The sequence below is a fragment of the Leptodactylus fuscus genome, chromosome 10 (assembly GCF_031893055.1).
Source record: "Leptodactylus fuscus isolate aLepFus1 chromosome 10, aLepFus1.hap2, whole genome shotgun sequence".
In the NCBI taxonomy this organism is placed as follows: domain Eukaryota; kingdom Metazoa; phylum Chordata; class Amphibia; order Anura; family Leptodactylidae; genus Leptodactylus; species Leptodactylus fuscus.
The window spans coordinates 41,948,816-41,965,438 of NC_134274.1; positions in this window are offsets into that span (position 1 = coordinate 41,948,816).

Below are 16,623 nucleotides of genomic sequence, written 5' to 3' on the forward strand. Positions count from 1 at the left end.
ATGATTGAGGAGAGGAAGAGTGGAGTAGAGAGGAAAGGGTATCACAGGACAGGGGCAAAACAAGCTGCGAGCCGCGAATCTGCCTGAAGAAAGGGTAGCTAGCTTCTTTTTTTCTGCTATCGCCAGTTGACGATAGCGGAAAAAAGAATGCTAGTGGTCTCTATAGACCACCATTGTAAAGGGGCGGATTATGACGTGGATTCCGTAGTCAAAATCCGCCCATTTGGCCCTGTGTGAACTAGCCCTTAGTTTGACTCTGGCTCTGACTCGCTGCTGGTTATTCAGTTCCCTGGTATTAGCTCCACTCTGCGTTATCCTGTTTGCCCCTGACCTTGATTCTTGCTCTCCCATTGTGTATATGTCATTTGTCTCCTGTGTATGACCCTGCTTGCCTTCCAGACCACCTCTCTTTGAAATGCGACTTTGTACCTCGTAACCACCTGTGTATGACCCGGCTTGTCTGACTACCCTTTTGCTTCATCCTTCTGTACCACGTGACCTCCTGTGTATGACCCGGCTTGTCTGACTACCCTTTTGCTCCATCCTTCTGTACCATGTTACCTCCTGTGTATGACCCAGCTTGTCTGACTACGTCTTGTCCCATCCCTTGAAACTGTGTGACCTCCTGATTACCGACCTGACTTGTACGACTACTCTGCGGTGTTTTGCCATCTTCTGGTGAACTCCTTTTACTGCAACCTACTTCGATGACCAGCTTCATCTGCTTTTGGGTTTCTGGGTCCTGATGTGACTTGGGGTTTCACTGTGCGTGTGACGCCCTCTGGATGGCTGCGGTACCAGAATTTACCAGTCCATCTCCACCATCAAGAGCTCTGGCGAAGACCTCTGAGACCTGGTTCTGCTCTGGTTTGTGGGGCGTTGGATGCTCAGTGCTGTTTTGCCTCAGTGTGCAGGGGAGTCTGGTTACCAATGGACTAATTGTCTATTCTATACTGTATTTGGTTCCTAACTCCCCCAAAAAACATTCCCTGATGGAATTAATCCAGATTTCTGTTGGCTTTCTGTTGCCCAGGCAGAAATTGGTGCAACCAGCTTGAATTGACAAACCCTTCCTACCAGGATCCACCGTTCTGGCTGGTGGGGCAGGGTACTAGTGTTTGATGAAATGTTTTCTTGGCTCAACCACGGTCCCCTGATACGTGTGGATGATACCTATATACCGTATACAACAATTTGCTCCAGTTTTGAAAGCCAAAGGAGGTCCATTGTGCTAAGAAATGGCTGTCTCTATTTAAGTAGTTAATTGGTGTAGTGTATAGAGGGAAATCCTGGCACTCCCCAATTGCTTTGTAACGTACATTGTGGATTTGTGGTGTGGAAGCTGCATTGACAATCTATGACAAACCCACCATGTCTGAATGTGACCTTGAAATAGTAATTGGAAAGGGAATTGATTTTACCTAGAAAATGTTACTCACATATAATGAACAATGAGTAATATTGTACCACGGCACAGTAAATGAAAACACTACTAGACCTATAGAAATGTAGGAAGTCATTATGGTTTTATTAAAGATTTCCATAATTTCCTTGTTACTACGTTTCATTATTACTATGTTGCACTCACAAAATAGCAGACAGGAAAATCCGGTTCTTAATAGGATGGCGCTTACCGGGATTATTTGCAAATTGATCTGGTTAAAGTGTATTAAATGCCATGTGACATCAGAAATGACATGCAGTCTGAAAATAATTCACATGGTGGGTCAGAATGTATTGTCTGTTCATTGTTCAATACATAGCTTGTTGTGCCTGCCTGTTCTCTAAAAACTCTATCAGTACAGCCCCGGGCCGATTCACCCAACTAGAAAGAGTGACAAGTGTCGCTTACTGACATGAATGCCAGAAAATCTATCCAGAGAGTTTGTGCAAAGTGATTCAATAGAAGCTATTGGAGAGAGGACAGTGATCACCAGTAATGCAGAATTCTATGGCCGAGTACACATAGTGAAGAGAATGGGGAAGTGAGGGCATGACCCCAGCAGCATTACCCTATTTAGTAATGTTACCAATATCATTGCAACTTTTTGGGAAGTACCTATGCAAAACAAACAGGTAGAGACCAAAGAGTCCACAAGCGCTGCATTCCTAAAACAGGAGGTTCTCAAGCTATCATCGCAAGGAAATTTTCCACTTTCTTGTTTTCTAACCTTGCGGTAAAATTGGAGAACAAATCTCTGTACAGGGTCTCACCATTCATGATAATGGAATGGACCTCCTCTCTCTTCATCCCCATGGCTATCTCCACATCTACTTCAGAAGAACCTTCATCACAAAGTCAAAGTCTGTTATAGAGGACCTTCCACTACCTCCCCAAATTCAAGTTTTTAGCATCTATTAATAGGCGCCGATCCACTCATTCCAGCTCTGTAATGTCAGCATGGAGGTGTCTGCAGTGGGAAGTGATTCAGAACTCCAATGTCAGAGCTCAGAATCACACCCCTTGTCTGCTTCTGCCTGACACCGCCACCCTAACAGTACAGAGACTCAATAGTGTATCAGGCACCAAAACTAACAGTCTTGATTGCTCAGGAATGGTGGGGGCTAGAGAAAAAAATTTCAACTGAGCCAGAATCAGTGCTAAGAAATTTATTTGAAAGGTCATCTTTAAACAGACATAGCCTGTAAGCTGCTACAACCCCCTCCTCAAGCCTGTTTTTGTCCATTGTTGGAATAAATGTTGAGAATTTTTTTTACAAATGAGTGTTTTCTTTCTTTATTGGATTCTCTTGACTGTTGGACTGTCTAACAAGGAGAGCACCACCGAAGACTGTTTTGGGTCACTCCATATGTTCCATGAGCGATATAACCCCTGTCAGGGTACTGGGGTTGCTAGGTGGGGTGGCATAGACACAAAAGTCCAATTTCTTTAGTCCAAACAAAGGTAGAGTTTATTTTCACTCAAAACAAAATGGTGCAGCAACAAAGGAAATAATACAAAAATAAATACCTGCCCGGCTAGGCTCTAACTAAACATAGAATAGGTGACCTCACCTAGGATACCAGAAATCAAAAGCCAGTTGAATAATTTAGGACACAGCTCCAAAAAAACGACCTCTGGACAAGCTGGACAAAGTCTGCTGCTGGAGCTGACTTCTTAAGCCTCCTTGACGAGGAACATTCCCAAAGTGTGGACTGGAGGGGGGTGTAATGACAGGTCCCACTACCAAACTACCTGCCATTCCTAAAAATCCAGCCCAGTAACTGGAACTCTGAAATAACCCTCAGCAGACAGAATTATCTGCTGATAAATGTTCTTTCTGGAGTTTTCTCATCTCACCCACCTGAGTAGTCTAGGTGAGATGTACACCCCCTACATTACCTGACCAGCCATTGGCTTACACCCCATATATATTAGCAGCGCCATCCCATTACTAAATTTTTGGTGACACAAAGCTCCTTCTTTGTCCTTACTTAGAAAGTGGCATTATTCAGAGTACTGCAAGTGTACAAGGGATTGAACATGGATGGCACATAGACCCAAAGTATTGCACGTGTAAAAGACCACAGCATGCATTACTATTACTCCAGTCCATCCTGGGAAGGAGACACACTGGGAGAGTCACACATGTTTTTGAAAAACGCATCATGTTTTGCCATAGACCGAGGTGCAAAACGGCTGTGAAAAGCCTCTACTTTTCACAGTCATCTTGTGAAATGGGGCTACATAAATCTGCATGTGCCCAAGGACATGAAAGATCATCTTTAAAGTGGTTACGTCATGAAGAGAGAATGGGAGGTCCTTTAACCCACTGCACTGACCACAGCCAGGCTGAATATGGCTATGACCGGACATGGACAGTATTCCCATTCACTTCACTGGGAGCTCTGGAGATCTTTCTCTGGCTTTCGCCATCGCTCCCATTAAAGTGAATGGGAGCGTCATCCATTAACTGTCATGCCCACATCCAGTCATCCATTAACTGTCATGCCCACATCCAGTCATCCATTAACTGTCATGCCCACATCCAGTCTGTCTGGAAAGGAACCCCCGTTCTCTGGATTGGTGGGGGTCTCAGTGGTCAGACCCCACCGATCAGGTATTTATCCTCTATCTTGTGCCATGAGGTGAGAATGAGAGATCCTTTTCCTTGCTCCGCATTCATCCTGGACAGCCAAGATGAATGCAGGCGTGACCCGATGTGGATGGCACTCCCAATAACTTTAATGTCATGCAATACCAGTAATGCCCACATTCAGCCTAGCTGCAGTCAGCAGAGGGGAATGAAACCCCTGTTCTCAGGACCGATCAATTACTTATCCTCAATCCTATGGGTAGAGGGTAAATACTTTTTGTGGTATAACCACTTTAAGGTCACATTGCCCAGTAAGAAAGTCACTTTCAATGAGTCTGACACGTACAAGTGTGGCTTTGACCGGCGACCATTTAAGTAGTAGTGGAACATATTAAACCTCGATAGAACATAAGAAATGTTCATACATGTGTAGTCTCGGGCTCTGGAGCGAGCAGAATATATGTGAGTAATGTCACAGCTGTATCCCGTAGTGTCTGGCCTCACATCCTGCTGATAATGAGATTACATTTTTAGCACCTCATCCCACCAGAACTGGGAGTTGCGATGCTTTGCTTTAATTTGTGCCATCATTTCCAGCATCATGTAATGGGTTGTAATGGGTTATCTGCTCCCTTATATGTAATTATGGCATAGGAACAGCATGCTGGTGATAAATACAGAAGGGATAGTAAAAGCTTACCTTAGATCATGTGAAACTACTGAACTTAAACTACAAAATAGGAGAAGAATCCTGTTTCATAAACACCAATAATAGCAAATGGCTGTCAGAAAGAACTTTCTTAGTAAGAGAAGTGGAATAGAAAGGAACTGGATATAGAACTGTCAGTTTTGCCATTGTAGCTGTCATTATGAATCATACATTCACCATCTGTAGGGTTGAACGATCGGTAACAGAAAAGATCGGATCCTGATTGGCGATCGAGTAAATTTCAGGATCGCGATCCGATCCCACCTAAAAAAGATTGGGAATGGAATTCCGATCCCGATCGCTCAAACCCTTACCTCCAACTTAACTTAAAGGGGCTCTATCGGCAAAATGATGCTGATAGAGCTCCACGTATGCCTGAATAGCCTTTAAGTTATATTAAACTCCCCCCCCCCCCGTTTCAAAATAAAACCCTAAAACAGAATATGTTCATCTTACCGAACGTGCACGGGGGGGTGGGCATTCAGGGTACGACGTCATATTGAGCCACGCCTCCTCTTCCAGCGATGTCCTCGGGTCCCGTCTAACTCGCGAACTGACATTGATAAAGAATGTCGTGGGTGCATTCGCAGTAGCATGCTGCTACTACTACTGCTACTGCGCATGCACCCACGCCATTTTTTCATCAATGTCAGTTCGCAAGTTAGACGGGACCTGAGGACATCGCTGGAAGAGGAGGCATGGCTGAAGATGACGTCAGACCCTGAATGCCCGCCCCCTGTGCACGTTCGGTAAGATGAACATATTCTGTTTTAGGGTTTTATTTTAAAACGGAGGGGGGGGGGGTAGTTTAATATAACTTTAAAAGTGCCTGAATTAAAGGCTATTCACACATATGTGGGGCTCTATCAGCATGATTTTGCTGATAGAGCCCCTTTAACTTAACTGTAACTTACCTGCACAGAACCGCTGCCGCTCCCCAGAGCTCCAGGCCGGAGCTCTGGGGAGCGTTGTACACACTGGGAGGGGACACGGCAGCGGTTGTGCAGGTAACCGGACAGCAGGGGGACTAAGTAGCCGGCGGACTTTTTTAATCACTACACAGCGTGGAGTCCAAAAATTGAAGCCTTCGATTTTTGGACTCCATGCTGTGTAGTGAATAGGATCGTTTTTAAAATCCGATTTTGGATCATTAGAAAATCCCATTGCCTTGTGTTAGGATCGGAATTGGGACCGCGATCGGGTTTGGATGGAAAATTATCGGAAATCGGATTTTAAAAACGATCCTGAAATTTCAAGATCAGCTCAACCCTAACCATCAGCCAAACTTCATTTATTCATAGTATTAATATTATTCAGTCACCATGATGTGGCTATTATTCCATCACAGCTTGGTAGAATTGTTCAGTCACTGTATGACAGTATTATCTATTCACTGTATGGTAGTATTGTTCTGTCACTGCATGGCTGTTTTGCTCAGTCATTGCATGGTTTTGTTATTAATTCACTGTGTGGCTGTATTATTCTGTCATTGGATTTATTCTCATTATGGTGGTATTATTTAGTCACTGTATGGTGGTGTTATTCAGTCTCAGTTTAATGGTATCATTCAGCCTCAATATGGTGGACACTTAATTACTATACAATGGTTTTATTGAGTCGTTCTACGACTGTATTATTCATTGTATGCTGATTATATTTAATTAGGATATTTTGCTATTATTTGGTGGTATTATTTATTCAGTCACTATTGTATTATTTATTTATTTGCATCATTTGATCAGTGACCTTTTTTTTATAACCCCAGACAACCACTTAACATAACCATGTACCTTTTTTCCTACACAAAACTGGTATACCCAGTTGGTCAGGATTTTGAGGCCGAATCCGTTTGTTCTGACTCCCGGAAAAAAAGAAGCGACATGCTCATTCTTCAGGAAGGATTCGTGAAGACACTGAAGACACTCCCTCCTCCCAACTAGGCCCATTCTTTTCAGCCTAATCCAGAGCGAAGTGCCGCGACTGGCTACCCGTATTTTAGACCGGAACCTGAGGCCATTTTCTTGTGGCCTGTGGGCATGCGCCTACAAGTCTGACCACCTGCGCTGGAAGAAGATACATGAAGAGGCCGTTTCTGTAGAAGATGGAGGAGGAGCTGGAGAGTTCTTTGGCAGCAATGGGGATGCCCCCAGTGCTGTTTGAGCACCGGGGCCCGCCCCCAGTGCTGCGAGAGAACTCATTTACATACCGACAAAAAACGGGATTTTTACGGAACAGCGGTGCGGAGAAGACATCTAAAGGTAGGAGAAGAATAGCCTTTCTTAAGGCTATTCCTACATGTCAACCAGAAAAAAATTGTGTTTTATTGATAGGATCCCTTTAAACAGTTTGCAGCCAAGCAGGTATGTCGGTAATATATTCAGCTTAGCGCTGTTGAAGGGGAAAAGCTGTTGTCACAAGGCATGTAGTATAATTGCTTTCTTGGCAAGATTACTCTATTACAAAGATGTTGGTCAAGGGGGGCATGCATTTATAATGTGATAACTGGCTGCATCCTCTCTGCTTGTCTGAATTTGAGAAAGCACTTGTTTGACAACTACACAAAACAATCCCTCACAATATACTGTCTCCTACATAGGTACTTAAGGTGAGTAGCTACTGGATTATTCCATTAGGTAACAGAATATTTTCATTTAGCTATCCCCATTCTTGTTCTAATCTTAGGCCTTCCTGGGGTGCCGCATTTTATGTCACAACCCTGAAATCTGTCAGGATTCGATGTGTGGAGGTCTAATCAGAGGCGGCCATGGACAGGAGCCGGGATAGGTAAGTGAAAATCTGCCATTACCTGCTGCAGGTTAAAAAAAAGGCAGTGGGGGCCGAACTGGGCTCCCTGATGTTATTGGCCCCATATTACCTGCTATGGTGGCGGTATTGCCCTGCATATGCCCATAGGGTTGGGACAACACCCTCCAGAAATCTGCTATTTATTTACAAGTAGTTAGCAACCAGCAGTGTGAATATATGGCAAAGTTATGACGTGGACTCCAAAAACGTGGCTGCTTCCTTTCTAAAACAGCGCCACATCTGTCCACTGGTTGTGTGATATACTGCATTTCAGCTCCATTGAAATAACTGGGGATGAGCAGTAGTACTACTAACAACCTGTGGCACTGTTTTTGAAAGAAAGCAGCCATATTTTTTTGTACAATCCCTTTAAGGTGGCCTGCCGTATCCGCCTCAAAATCCTGACCAAAAAGACGGCTCCTATTGAAATCAATGGGAGCCGCTCAGGAGTTTTTTCCAGGAGTCGTTTCTTCCGATTCCCAAAAAAAAGAAGCAAGGTGCTCATTCTTCAGGCTTAGTTGCCTTGCGATTTGGCCTGAAGACACTCCCTCCTCCGGACTAGGTCCATTCATTGGGCCTAATCCAATGCGGAGTGTGCGGCTAGATGGCGGTGCAGTGCACTGGCTTTCAGTCGCGGTTACCCTGTTTTTGGAAGTTGGCACTGATTCTAGCACGATAACTCACGGCAGAATCAACGCTGAAAAAAAAGACTCCCATTGACTTCAATGGGTTCTGTATTCCGCACGGAACCCATTGAACTCAATGGGAGGCTTTTTGTTCCATTGATTTTAATGGGTTCTGCGCGGTAAACGTAACCCATTGAAGTCGATGGGAGTCTTTTTTTTCAGCGCTGATTCTGCCGTGAGTTATCGTGCCAGAATCAGTGCCAACTTCCTGCGTGTGAATGCTCCCTTAGGCCACCTATGGATTCCTCACGAACAGGCAATAACATTTTGATATTAGCCTAAGGGGTTAAATATTAGAAAATTGCGTTTCCTGCAACTTCCTAGAACACATTTTTGCGGCACTTCCATTTAACAACCAACAATATAGCGAACAGTTGCTTTCGCTTGCGTTGAAGCTCCATGAGCCTACATATTGGGGTCTCTATATGTGCTTTCTTCTTATAGGGGCAGCGATCAGTTCACACGCACGGTTTTCCACCTGCTAGGAGCGACGCTGGCTCATGTTTTCTGCATTCTGACTGCACCAATTACATTTAACATCTCCCAACTTGTTCTAGACAAAGAGTTGCCCAAGTGCAGAGTTTTCCCCAATGTTAGGAATGAATATGTTAAATGAACCATCACAAAACAGTGTTTTCTATATTTGATGCATGCCAGCCACTTGGATCAGTGAAGGAAGTAGGTCATTTTAGTCATGGGAACGGTATGCGCCTCCCTGCTTTCCATCGGATTAAACATGGCTGTCTTCTGTATGACTTGTTCTTGTATCTGATCACAACAGCAACATAGCAGAACCCTATTTATTGATGAGTAACTTCATGTCACTTCTCATATTCGCCTCCTATGAAAACATTTGGGTACAATGGCAGCTTTTTATTCTTTGATAGTTGTTATTGTGCGATATATTGTTCGCAGAGCGCAGTTTGTTCACTTGTTGTCTTGACCGAACCATGATTAGCTCGCCCGTTGTCATGGGAACACCAAGATCTAACCTGTAATTGTATTATTTTACCATATGTTGTCCTTTGTTCCTTTCTTCTTTCTACTTTTTCTAAGTTTATTTCTCTTTTCACTGTAAATTTACCTTAAAGGAGTCTGTAACGGTTTGCGGCCTTGTGTGTGTACGTGAGAGTGATCTCATATCTACACAATTGCAACGCACAATGTATTAAAAAGTTTTACATTTAGTCATTCATACCTTTATCTACATAAAAATAGAAATGTCCTTTAAGATCAAGTAACCCGTATAAGTTACCGTATATTCTCGTGTATATACGGTAGATTCCTATCTTCCTACATTCTGTAGATAAAGTAGAGACAGATCAGTAAAGAAGCGATATGCATGTTGCCAAATTTCGCCTTCCCTCTTGGTTCCTTCATAAGTGGCCATGACAGAGTGCCCCATATTGACAGGGCACGTTGTCCCCTGTGCTATCGAAAACTCTCCAGCGATGCCTCTGTCTCTTCTGCCAGCCGCCTCTTCGCCGGGTCATCGGCCACATCTTCAGCCAAAAGCGCTGACTGTGCATGTCCGTCGGTTATTTTACTGTGGACGAAAGGGCCCTCGTGTAAGAGGCCACAGGAAAATGCCCGACGGACACTTTTGGATGAAGATGCGGCTGATGACCCGGCGAAGAGTCAGTCAGGAGAAGAAGACAGAGGTGTTGCTGAAGAGTTTTCGGACAGCACAGGGGAACGGCCCCAGTACTGTCTGAAAACTCATTTACATATGGAAGAAATAAGAAATTTCTTAGGAACAGCGGCATGAATCAGAAAAAGAAAGGTAAGAGAAGAATAGCCTTTCTTAAAGGTATTCCGATGTGTACTTAGTTTAAAAAGTGATTCTAATGATAGAATACCTTTAAAGGGATTCTACCACTAAAACACTGTTTTGTGTGCTTTAGACGTCGGAATAGCCTTTAGAAATACCGGTTTTTACCGGTATGCTAATGAGTTCTCCGCAGCAATGAGGGCGGGCCCCAGCGAGAACCCGCTCCAGCAACGCCTTCTTCTTCAGCTGCATCCTCCCCTTTTCTGTCGTCTTCCTTCTTCGTCATCTGTGACGCCTGCGCAGTCGGCTCTGCTAGTGAGACATTGCTAGAGCCGAATGTGCATGCCAGCCGGTGGCCATATTTCTGAGGCCGCAAGGGAAGACTGCGCAGGCGTCAGATCTGACGAAGAATGGATGCAGCTGAAGAAGAAGGCGTCCCTGGAGCGGGTTCTCGGGCAGCAGTGAGGACACCCCCATCGCCGTTTGAGTGCTGGGGCCCGCCCTCATTGCTGCGAAGAACTCATTAGCAAACCGTAGTAGTATTTCTAAGGAACAGCGCGGCGGAGACCACATCTAAAGGTAAGAGACGAATAGCCTTTCTAAAAGCTATTCCGATATCTAAAGCACACAAAACAGTGTTTTAGTGGTAGAATCCCTTTAATGCAAGTAAATGGAAGTGAGATGCAGTACCATTTACGGCCACTACACAATCTGTGCACCAGGTCCTGATGTACATCAGCCCTGCCAACCATCAGTGGCAGTGTCGGGAAGCTCCAACAATCTGATACTAATGACCTATGAAAAGAATAGGTCATGAATATTACAGCATGTGGATGGCTGAAACTAAAGATGATGCTGGACTGAAGAAAGTGGTAGAAGAGAAATCACTTGATCTGAACAAACCAGATCAGTTAGAGTTGGTAGTGTTGCTCCCAAAGTAGGATCTGTATTTTTGTATTTAATACATTCTAGGCAACACCTTTATGCTTGATATGATGTGTAACAACAGGTGCAATAGGAATGTGGTGACAATACATCTTTAGTGACTAGTATTCTCACCTGCCAGTAAAGAACAACCTCTGCATATTTCTAGGAATTTGATCAATAGGCACTGCAGTGTCTCGAAAGCTATAAATAAACATTAGAAAATGGTCCAAGTCTATTGTATAACATTTATACAATGCAATTGTATACTAGGCAGCCTTCAAATACACCTCCATGATATATCTGATACATACATAGACTATATTGGGGTCCGTGTGGTTGCCGCGCGCTGCCTGCACGAATCATGCAGACAGGAAAGTAGATTTGGAACTACTTTCCTGTCCGCACAATCCCTGTGGATATCTGCCGGTAAGCACATGGACCTCATCATAGTCTATGGGGTCCGTGTGCTTTTACAGCACTCCGCTTTGCACTTGCGTTTGGTATTCCATTCGGGGGATCCCCATGCAGACTCCCCTGGACAGAATGCAAACGCTGATGTGAACTATGGAGGCAAGGTAAATTCCAACTGCTCAAGAAATCATGGAGCGAAAACTATAGGATGCAAAAAGTTGAAGTTGATGGAGGTCCTCTTTAAGCCCTGTCCTTTTTCTATAATCCAAGCCCCTTTTCTTTTTTAACATACCCCAGTTGTCTTCTGAGACTGCGGGCAGGCAGTGCTTTATATATTGTACATTACTGCTTTCCAACCAGGGCTGTGGGGTTAAATAAAATGAATTGTTTTATATTATATTACACGATTATTGATATTGTATAATTAATTAGATATATACGGTAGTTTGTTGCAAATTTATGTTCATAGCAATTCATTCAGTAGAGGATCTTCTGTCTGTCCATGGCTGTCAGCCATTTATGAAGGTGTAGGTGCAGGAGTCTGAGTCAGTGGTTTGGCCTATTAACCCCACAGCCCTCCAAGTAAGTAAAAGTCGTATGGCAGGACTCTAGTTGCACCTAAATGTTTTACCATAAAAATAAGTTGTTGGCACATACCCATACCATGGTATCATAAAGCACTGGCCGCAGTGTAAGGCATGGTTCATATACCACAAACTAGGTGCTCCCTGTTACCCCACAGGGCAGCTGCCACTGCAGTACAAAGCAGCCACTAAAATGAATTCTAAAGTCTTAGTGGTTACTTCACCACTAGGCAACACAAATGACCGTGTGCTCCCAGCAGTTACTGGGCCGCACCCATACCACAGCCACCTGCTATGGATTACCACAGGTAACAGCTTGCCTAAGGTACTGACAGACTGTGAAACATATACCAGTGCTGGGCCAACACACAGCTGCAGCACATGTAACAATAGAGATAAGGCTAGGTGGGAATTCCCTGGGCAATTCTAACTAAGCCCTACCTAGCTAAGGCAGAACTCTGCCAATCTAAAGCAGTGCAGCGCAGCGCAGCGCTGCAGCATGTTGTGTTTGGTTTGATACTAGAGCACCCAGCATCCAAACCAGCCTCCTTAAATGGAGGGAAGGCGGGCCCGATCAGCTCAAGCCAGATGCCGATAGGCTGACACCAGTGTCAGTCAGCAGACCAACCACGCCGATCGGCTGCAAGGGGATTAACCCCATTCATGCTGGACTGAATAGTCACAGTGGAAGAGGCTGCGACCCTGATATCAAGGCCACACTTGCTGCACAGTCCTAACAGTGGAGTGGAGCACATGACTATAAGTGGGATGAGGAGCAGACAGGGCAAGTTAAGGTGAAGGGGTAAAATGAGGGACAAGGTACGTGTTTTGTTAGGAGCTGTTTATAAACCTAGTATATGCTGAAAGGGGCTCATTAGTGTCAGGAGAATCGGTGGAGAAAGTTTGTCCCACCCACACTCCCTTCATTTTAGTTCTTGTCATGGTGGCGTGCACAGGAGGGGTCTTTGTAGGCAAAACGGGGGTGGAGGACCAAAGGGGGTTAACTCCACCCACTTGTCAGTATGGATGCTGGTTGGGGAAACATAATAGTTGGTAAGTCCTGAGGCAGGGTACCCAGGACGGATTGACACTCCGGTGTGGGTGCCCCTGGGCTAGGTGTTGCATGGCCAGGGGTAATAACCGGAGTTTTGGTGGTTGATGGTTGTGGTGGATAGTGCCTTCAGAGACCCCTCCTTATGTCGGGGTGCAATTATCGTGGGGGAGGATACTGTTTATGTTATCTATGCTATCAATGTTATTTATGGAATGTATTCAAGGATATTTATTAAAGTGGTGTTAATTAAATTGCTGCTGTGGCCTTTCCTTCCAACTAATGTGTCAGTGTCCTTAATGGGGTAGATAGTAAAAGGGGGTTGGAGGTTGGGCACAGCTCTCACTAAACCATTTTACTGCACCTTTTCAGAAGTGGAGACGAAATAAACAGAGCAGTGGAACCATTCAGTGGTCCGGTCCGCACCATCCATGCAAGCAGAAACCATGTCATGAAGAGCCTGAAGCCCAGTCCTTGAGTGTAGGGTAGAAGTGTGTGTAAGAGCAGAAGTGACATACTTTGTCTTGAGGGGGTGACTGGGGTGCTTGTTAAGTTTGCTGTATCACATTGCTTGCTAATCCTTATCCTGTATAGTCAAGATTAGAGATGAGCGAGTAGTATTCGATCAAATACCTCGCTCCCATAGGAATGCGTGTAAGCGGCCCAACACCGAGGGGTTAAGCGCAGTGAATATTTGATGCGCTTAACCCCTTGGTGTTCGGCCACTTACACGCATTCCTATGGAAGCGAGGTATTCGATCGAATACTACTCGCTCATCTCTAGTCAAGATCAATATGTTTTGGTTCTGGTGGTTCTTTCTGAGACGATTGCACCACACCACCATTTCTTTGCGGTACGGTCAGCCTGAAGTACAGATATTACATCACTATCACAGAAGACGAGTCCTGTATTAATATACGCTACCTGGCTGCCAGGTCACGGAGGATTGCACAGGCAATGCAGCATCGGACAGTAAATAGTTTACTGGGTAAATAGTTCACTGTTCACTCTAGTTTCACCAAGATAAACCTTTGACATCTCTTATTAACATTGCCGCTATCACATGATTGTATTTGTTCTGTAAACAGGCAAACTAGGCATCTGTCTATCACAGATTATGGGGTTGCACAGAATAAGTAAATATACTCATTTGTCAGGAGCCTCTAATGCAGATTCTGCAAAAAAAAAAAAGCAGAATAAATAGAGCTGAATGCTACACTATTCTTTCCATTAAAATCTCAGAAGAAACCCATTATAATCAATGGGGTCTGTCATGGATTTCCAGTTCTTTTTGCTTTATTGTTCCTATACTTGGCACAGACATCAACCCAGAATTAATTTTTCTTTAGAATTAAAATTTATTGCTAAATTTCTGATCATTGCTAGTCCCTGACCATAGATGTTACCCATACCTGGTCCTCTGGCTTGGGTCCACTTCTTCTGGTGGATTGTTCTCCATGCTGCTTCTTTGCTTTTCCTACCGTCATACTCTTGACTCCTACCTACATGGTACTGTACCTCCTCTTCTCCTTGCTTTGTGTGCTGCTCCTTACAACTAAGATTAAGTAGGAATGTTTAGAGTTATGTTGAGGATCAGAGAGGTTAGCTTTAGGTTGCAGGGAGGGGGCCGTGGGAAAGGGCATGTTAGGATAAGGCAGTGATTATCACACCATCATTTGTCAGTGCCAGGACCCGGGGTAATTGTTTGAGAGCCATAAAGTACAAGCTAACACTCCATCATCACCAGCTATCCGAGCAATTGTCCCCCATAAAAGCCTAAAAGCATTTTGGCAAAAATGGATTCCGTTCTCTGCTTTGACAAAATTATTTACAGCCTAAAATAGAGGTTTAAAGCTAATTCTGAAAAATGTCATCTTGCAATGGTTCGTACACAAGGCCATGTTAGCACTGCAAAGGGCTGCCAAGAAGGCACATGAGGCAATGGGTTTAACTACCAAGTTCGTACCCACTTTAGTTGATATGGGGGTCCAATAACTATGGGGGTCCATTTCAATTTAAGCCTGTACTGTGACATCTGTGTACACTATCCCTATACTGTAACATCATTGTGCATACTCTCCATGTGATGTAACATAACTGTGTGCAGGCTCAGACTGACCAACAGGGGAACCGATGAATCACCCAGTGGGTTCGAGACCCAGTGAGGCTAGTGGGCACCTAATCCCCATCCCCTGCCAGAGTGGTGCATGCAATAGTACGCTCACTGCACTACATACTGATAAGCATATCCTATATGGCCATATAATAAACTGGGTAGGTTATTATAGATAACATTTTGGCATGGAGGAAGACAGACCACTATCCTCCCTCCTGGGCTCCATCTCCTTACTTTCTCTGTGAGCCCCCCATCACCTACTATCTTCCCAAAAGAGCCAAGGAGGTCCTAGTCTGAGGTAGGGGTAGGTAGTAGATTAATATTCAGGTAATATTTGCATTTAGCTGTACAATGGGCCGCTAGAATGAATCCCCCGATGAGCCCTGACTGAAAATTCTCATCTTACCAATGCAGAAGCATTGGTCAGGGGCCAGTCGGGATAGCCAGGGGCCCCAACTGGGCTCCTGGCCAATGCATTTGCCTCCACACACAAGGGCCCCCATTAGCTGATGCTGAAGCTGTACATGGTGTCCTCCTGATATATATAGGGAAAGAACATATTGGAGGATATCATGTGCAGCTTCAACTAATGGCCGCTTGTAATCCTCTCACTGACCTGCAGCAGCTATGGCTGTTTTCCTATGAGGTCTCGTCCCTGCTGCCCAGACTTCCTCCCTCCCTCTCCCCTTCTAGTGAGTCGTCTCTCACATCGTAGTATGTGGGGAAGACAGGAAGACGTCTGCTGTGATGGTTGACTGCTGGCAAATGTATGTTTAATATGTATATCCTACTAATATTATAAATGTGAAAGTATGTGTGTTTGGATGTTTGTGTGTTTGGATATTTAGATATTTGGATGTTTGTTCCTCAATCACGCAAAAAACGCTCAACCGATTTGGCTCAAATTTTCAACAAACATAGTTCCTAGGCAGGATTGAACGATAGGCTACTTTTCATCACAATCGCAGACATACGTTTTTGCCAGGACCCCCTCAAAACCACAACTCATACCACCAGCTCAACACGTTCAGAATCAGCGCGTACAAAGCAGATCCCATTCATTTCAATGGGAGCTGGCATACGAGCGCTCTCCATTGAAATGAATGGGCTGCTTTTTTCCCTATTGGTTTCAATGTGATAGGAAAAAAAGCAGCCCATTCATTTCCATGGGGAGCGCTCGTATGCCAGCTCCCATTGAAATGAATGGGATCTGCTTTGTACGCACTGATTCTGAACGTGTTTTACGCTCAGAATCAGCTCAGCGTATTCTTATTGTGAATGCACCCTTAAAGGATTTATCCATGTTTCTAATATTGATGGTCTGTCCTTAGGATAGGCCATCAATATTACATCTGCAATGATACAACAGCCAGGACCTCTGCAGTTCATCTTTTCCAGGACAGCGTGGCTATAGGTAATGGTAACATTTCTAGGAGCCATGCTGTTCACTTGCCATACAGGGTGTAGCAGTGGGTTTAGGTAGTGCACATGGTATAGTGGGTGAGCAGCATGTTATTTCTTTTAG